Here is a 7827-nt window from a genome sequence, read left to right as displayed (position 1 = left end):
ACGCCGTTCCAGACATTTTTCTAAGTAATTCGTGCTGGGACAGACAGGAGAATTTAACAAAGGAGATGAGAAACGTGTAGGATTTGATTATATCCCAAGTCACAAATATGGTTTTGAAGGCAAATTGTAAGTCGCGTGTATTGATAATCAAACTTATGCGTGTGTAAAGAATAGAAGTTCTTATAACACAACCAGTAGACGATTAGGATGCGATGTTTCATTGACTGCACGATCACCTTCATCAGACAAATGACCAGTGTGGAGAGTTCTAACACTGACGTACGTAGTGTATGAGATCTACATGGTCACATTCATCAGACAAATGACCAGTGTGGAGAGTTCTAGCACTGACGTACGTAGTGTATGAGATCTACATGGTCACATTCATCAGACAAATGACCAGTGTGGAGAGTTCTAACACTGACGTACTTAGTGCATGAGATCTACATGGTCACATTCATCAGACAAATGACCAGTGTGGAGAGTTCTAGCACTGACGTACGTAGTGTATGAGATCTACATGGTCACATTCATCAGACAAATGACCAGTGTGGAGAGTTCTAGCACTGACGTACGTAGTGTATGAGATCTACATGGTCACATTCATCAGGCAAATGACCAGTGTGGAGAGTTCTAACACTGACGTATGTAGTGTATGAGATCTACATGGTCACATTCATCAGACAAATGACCAGTGTGGAGAGTTCTAGCACTGACGTACGTAGTGTATGAGATCAGAGCGAAAACATTTTCAGTACCACCTACAGATCATTTCACACAGCAAAATCATATAATTGACAGGGAAAAATTTAAAATGTTCGACAGGGAAACCATTACGAATTTATCCTTCAGTTGACGACTTCTTGCACGTTAATCTTTATAATGGAAACAGGCCATGGAGTACCGAATCAAATGCCATATATACACACCATAGGCCTACAGTAACGGAAACTTCAAAATAAATCGAAATTATCACACTTATCATATGATTAACATTATAGTAATTATAAAAGGAAACCTTGCTATAATCAGTTTCCGCATAAATCTAAGTTATCTCCCTTCAGATGTTCTTAATCTAATATGTTTAATGGTCATCTAGATCACTGACTGAAAATCAGTATCTATAGTATTACAGATCTTAAATAATCTTATTATCAGTTAAAATAGCGGTTTTTTTTGTCTAAATCAATAGCTAAGGTATGTATTATTACTTAGATAATATAAAGTATATGTTTTATTGGGCTTGCATTAGTAGAATTATGTCATATGTGTTTTGTATATAGTATCTATCATATTAAACTTTTGTAATATGCTGGGCTTTAATATGTGTTTTGTACATAGTATCTAGCATAGTAAAATTATGTCATATGCTGAGGTAATATTGCTAAATATGTGTATTATATATAACGGTAAATATTATCTATGTATATGCTGTGCTGTATCTCTAATATCATTAAAAGGTTATAAGGTCGTCTATTTATTGTACACCATTATTGTATTACTGAATTGGAGGACAATATATGGTATTTCTCACTGGAAACTTCAAAGAAATATTCAACATACCATCCAATATTTCTGAAACATACGCAAGCTTTTTCCTTTTAAGCCACAAAAATATAATTTGTTTTGATTGATATGTTTTATTGTTATGCATGTTTTTTCTGTATTACATTTCTTTACAAGGCTTCCTTACACTTACACCATCCAGTTGACAACACCATAAACTACCCGCTCTATGATACATAGCCTTAGGCACATATGTCACTCATAACTGTAAAACTGAAAATGCCAGGCCTAACTTCATGTAATAAACCTACTCGTAGGTCTAGACAATACATATATCAACAGAACCTAAATTTGACGTCAAAACCGATGAAACGGCAAGATATGTCATATTTATGTACTTGTGCAAGGGTTTTCGTTTAAACACTTCTATGTTTTATATGTTACCCGTGTTTTATTGAAACTGAGATTGATTTAAGATCTTGTTGACATTTTTTAGTGTTCGTGGTCTGAAGACTTTTCCGTGATGTTGAGTCTTTGTCGTTGAAAATAATTACATATTGTCCATTTTACATGAGCATGTATTTTCTAATATAATACCCTACCGGACGTAAACCTTTGATTTCACAAACTAGAGAGCAATACTTTTATCAAAATTGATATATTTGTGCGAATAACCATCGGTGTGTTATACATTTTATATTTGGTATTTACATGCTTGGCAGAGCTGTACAAAATACTTATAGAAATATGACTAATTTTGATGTTCATAACAAAACTAGAGTAGTGTGTACATGCCTGTGAGCATAGCGTGTTTCCAATCTCTGAGCAGAAGACTACCTGATGAACATTTGTTTGAAACACTTGAATGGCTCCTCATCTACATATGTGCCAAGCACTGTATGATTTACGTTTTTATACCAACCACAAATCAGAATCAAATGAAATTCGTATCTAATTGAAAAAACAAACCTCACAAAATCTTGAAATAGTATATGCATGTACACTATCCGTTTTCCGTTCCTGTTTATTAATGGATAATATTTGTGAAAAAAAAGATGTATTATGTTATGGCAAACAAAAGCCTCATCTTCGTTCCAACTGTTTATCGATAAAATATGCTTAAATGAAATTATTTTTTGTTTTCTTGATAGAATAAAAATACATCATTCCACCAATTTATACTCCGTTTCTTCTATGCATGATAACGTAGAATTTCGTTTATCACGTGTGTATTTGATTATATACGTTTCCCGGGGTAGTAGAGGGCTGTTTGTGTTGGCATCGCAATACTCAGACAGGTTAACCAGATTTTGTCGCTAAACAACGCCGTTTTTAACGTTATTGGTGTGTTTTGTCAACGAAAGAAGGATTATTTAAACAATTCCGCCAAAAAATAAACATTAACCTCACCGGGTGTTTCGATTCCTTGAATAAAAAACAGGTCTGAAAATTAATAATAAAGTTTTGAAGTTTTCAGTATAGTTTTTTGACGCCTGGTGAAGGGAGAGGAGGCAAATGAATATGCAATTAATTTTTCGGCTTGTTTCAACGTGGTGTTACAAAAAGACTATGATATCATATTCATTGTCTTTATCAACCTTTGTCCAGGTATATACTTCAACCTCTTACAATCATATAACTGCCCTGTCATCGGTGCAATAATTAATTGTTAAAACACACATGTAATATGACTTAGTGGAGATGTTATTGACTGTAGGATTCTTTTGTAGTGTCATAGTTTCATGGCGTCATATGTATGATGACGTCACAAAAGAAAGCAATATGAAGTGAGAACATCATCAATTTAAATGTTGCATCATTTTAAAGTATTGCTTTCACGACTTCGTTTACATTTCATATTCATTAGATTAATTAAACATGTTAAGAAATATTTAGGATTTTCCAAATCTAACAGAAATTCATGATAATTTTTAATAAACGGATACTCGTGTTAAATCATTTATGTAGGTACTAATTTTTGGAAGTATTTTGTAAACAATATGAAATTTAAAACATCAGAAGTTACTCCCTATGTCCTGTGTTAAAATAATCAGGTGTTGAGATTCTGCAGAGTAAATGAAAGGCGTTATTTTAACCTAATGTGTACGGTATTTGTTCGCCCGGGAACATTCAGTCATTAATATGTTATGTCAGATCCTGAATAAACTGCACGCAGGCATGAAATTGTTTATGTAATTGACAGCTGTCAGATATTCTTAAAAGTACATGACACTCCCATTCCGTAACTGTTAATAATCTCATGTGGTTTCGAGAGAAAAATGTCTTATTTCGTGTTAATGTCGGCCTTTTAGCTTGATTATCCGCCAGGTTTTTTCTTCATCATTTTTTTTAATGTATTTATGATAGACATTCTGTTTGATGCTTAGGCAGGAAATAAGATCAAAACTTGACAATACATGCTCATAAAAGTGCATGTTTGAAAAAATGTTTCTGCAAAAGTCCATTGAAATAATTAATTTAGTGGGAACATGACTTCGTGCAGTTTCGGAAAATATCGGCAATGATAAGCCACTATGTGTTATCGTATTTAATGACTGAGAGCGTTGATCCAAGAAATATGTATACCTAATATACAGTCAATACGAATGAAACTTAAAGCTAAACTTCAAGTACACCAAACTTATTAACTCAAAAGTATATGAAGTGCACATATTCTCATTTGACGATACTATTCATTAGAATAATGAAATCAAGGCTGTCATAGGTAAGGGTAAATTTTGTTGGTTCTGAATTAATCCAACCACTGCGTATAAAGCAGGAAATATACAGTTAAAATCAATACCAGAAGACAATGAAAACTTCACTTCAGAAACAGACACCTGGTATACACAAAAATGTTGCCATGTTTTCGAAATAGGTGAAATATGTTTCAAAGGAAATGTGGATTAGTAAAGGAAGAAATTATAGGCAAGCAACATGCACTCGCAAAGAATTGTTTTCATAACAGAGCATCTCCTAACATATTTTTCGTCTCATTTTATCGGCGTTATTCCTGAAAACATATATAAAACATAAAGGGAACACAGTAGTTCTTCGAGAAAAATATTAAGACTTAAGACAACACTTCCTACCATGTCTGCCGTTTCAATCCTTGCTTGGAAGACAGTCAACTCTTCAAAGAAAGAAAAAATCAGTTGTGGAAAACCGATTAGATGAATGGTCTCGTTTTATCGAGATAGTCAGCAAGTTATGACGAAATGAAGAGGAATCAACACGGAACATATGCTGAGTTTTACAGGCAACACCGGGAATGTAAATCCTGTTTATTGGACGTAGATTTGTAACGATTTCCTACCAATGTATTACATGGCTTGGTTTTCGACACCGGACGAGGGGCGATACAGTACGAGTTGCTCATACTGTGTATAAAAGGGGATATGTAGGCAAACTAGATGGTATGCGTTCAAATACAATTGTATAACAACCCGATAAATTTGCGTGCATTTCGGTAATTATAAGAGTATAGAGGATCAAATTAAATGATTTAGTAGGATGAGATACACTCATTTATACTTACTCGCTGTAATCTAAAGCACAATTTAAATTTACAAACACTTAAAGATTGAAATAACAAATGATGCATTTCGAAATCCACACCAAAAAGAATTTTCGTATTGCCAGGTCAGACCTAAGTCTGCAAGTTGTTAAAGTTTTTCCATTCTCTTTCCTAAAGTATTTTTCCTTCCTAATGTCTTATTCAACACTTCCTTACTACCTCTAAGTATGGAGCTATATGTATGTTCTAAATTTATTCAAAGCCGTGATGTCATCTTAAATGATACCCTGTGTTCAATGTTACAGCATTAGAAGTGTTAGATAAGAACTGGTTACTATAACGTGTCTGAATGGAGAATCATGTTACCATCCCCAGGTTCTGACATTCCAGTGTGATGTTTTAAAAGATGTCTAATTATTGGAGTGAGAACAAAAACTGCTCAGTATTCAGTAAAGTCTTTTGACTTCTGTGTCCATGCGTGATATTTCGATGTGATGTTCCTATAAAATAGCCCTACAGATTTTGTATTATCTGTGTTATGACATGGAGTCGATGATTGGCTTATTATCATTTTGTCAGCATAAAAAAAAAACAAAAAATGTTTGAAATTCTGTTAACACGGAATGGCAATGGAAACATAGATATAAACAAACAGTATCAATAACATGGCTGTTACACAACAACGTGTGTATAAGTAATTATAAAAGCCACAATGTATAACAGACAAATGAGAATTTGGTAGTTTTATAATGAGTTTTAAATGATCTGACATTAGAAAGCCTGTAACAGATTTCCAAAGCATAATGAGAAAGTATTCCTAGAGAGTACAAATCGCTTCATACAACAGGAGACCACTGTTGTGTTGACACAGATAACTTGTGCTTACTTGTTCATATTTTTAAAAAGATTAGTGTTTTAAAATGAATTTGTATAACTTAATTATAAAGGCAGTTCTCATAGAGCAAGAAATGTTACTTTGATAGGGTCGGTGCTGCATATCAAGAGGTTGTAAATCATGCAGTGGAATGGAATGATGATTCATAGTCTGGCATCACATAACTTCATGCTCATTAATTATCACTTCACGTCAGTAAATCAGCGATTGTAAAATAGACATTTCAGTCGATAACGTCTTTCATTGCAAATTTACTATTAGACACAGTAGAACCAAATTATGAACAAAATGGCATCCTACAGGTGTTTCGCCCTTCATAGACTCATCAATGAGGTTAAAAGCCTACAATTGTAAACCTAGGAAGCTCCAGAGGAAAATAAAAAGTGATCGAAAGAAACGTCAAAATCTAGATGAGGAAGTTCATTGACCCTGTAATTCAATTCGCAATTCCATACGTCTGTTACGTGAATTTAACGTGTTATATAGATCTCGCTGAAACCGCCAAGACGTCAAGTAAGTGTCTTTCACCTGCAAACATGAAAGACACATAAATTATTGTCGTATTAAGATGATTTTAGGATTAAAAAGGACTTTTTAACATGAATTAAAACTGCTATATAATCGTGTGCAATAAGGTCCAAAAGGGTAACAATGCATATTTCAAACATGAGATGAAGTTTAATGTCAAATTTCTTTTCATATTATTTTGCTGACCATCGGAGTCATTGCTAATTTTTTATCAGAGGTTCGCATTTATATCAAGATTGGATTCTGGAATTTTTCCCGGAACTTTACACTAAAATGACATTTGATTGTGAGGTTTGGAGGGGTTTACACCGTTAACCAAATTTTCATTTACAATAGCAAACATCAGACACTACTGGATGTGGTATGATAGCCCGATCACCTCACACGTTATCAGATAAACATGATCAAGGTATTGCCTATCAGTAACGAGGAACGTGAATCATTCGCGTTAAAGAGCGTTGATGATGGCGGTAAATATACGGACTAAATTGTAATCACACTTCAAACGAGAGAATATAAAAATAAACAAATCGTGTGGCAAGAATGCTATCTGACTCTATGTCTCGCCTGGTGTTTTTCCCTGGTATATAATCGACTGGTTGAATCAATGTTGTTCAATTCAGTAGGGAAAAGTAATGTGTCTCGATTTTAAATACTGCATTGGCCATGGTGTGTCTCGAAGTTAAGATTCCAATATCTGAAATTCTTAAAAGTGCTGATGGTTGGTTTGTTAAAAAAATACAACCATGTAATAATAATATATTAAAACATTATTACCAGCATATAAACTGCATGTATAACTTTTATCGTTAACTTTTTCTATTTAATCACTGAAAATCTTTAGTGTGAGGCTTTTTCTTTCGCTGTTAACATAATTAATATAACACGTAATTAAATGAATGACACAAATCGGGGACCGGTCAGATGGGTATGGTACAATGTATGTCATAATTATATATCACTTAATTTTAACAGGCGGTTTAATGTTTGAATATTACGATTATAAAGGCGTCTTATCGTAATTTGAAAAAAAAAGTTAAATTTAAATTTTATATAGATTGTGAAAATAAAGTAATGTATAGAGAATGGAAAAATAGACTTTCATTTCTGTATGTCGATATAAAATAATGTTTAAACATTGGCGGAAGTGGAGACTTAGCAGCTTAATTAGAAAGGGAGCAACATCTAAGGCTACATTGTCCTGTATATAGCGACATCATCAGGGAATCTGGCATGTCCAGAGTCAGAGTAAATATGTCTTGCTCAAGGGTACACATGTGACAGAGAACTTCAGAGCGTGTTTTTTTAACTTAATCTTGATGAGAAATACAAATTCATTGTTTCAGTAATTAACAATCAAACTCTACTGATTCGAAGAGAA

The sequence above is a fragment of the Ylistrum balloti genome, unplaced genomic scaffold, assembly GCF_031769215.1.
Source record: "Ylistrum balloti isolate Yb309-2 unplaced genomic scaffold, AGI_CSIRO_Ybal_v1 Utg371622, whole genome shotgun sequence".
Taxonomy (NCBI): Eukaryota; Metazoa; Mollusca; class Bivalvia; order Pectinida; family Pectinidae; genus Ylistrum; species Ylistrum balloti.
The sequence above is the reverse complement of the archived record's forward strand: the minus strand, read 5'-3'. Positions refer to the sequence as shown.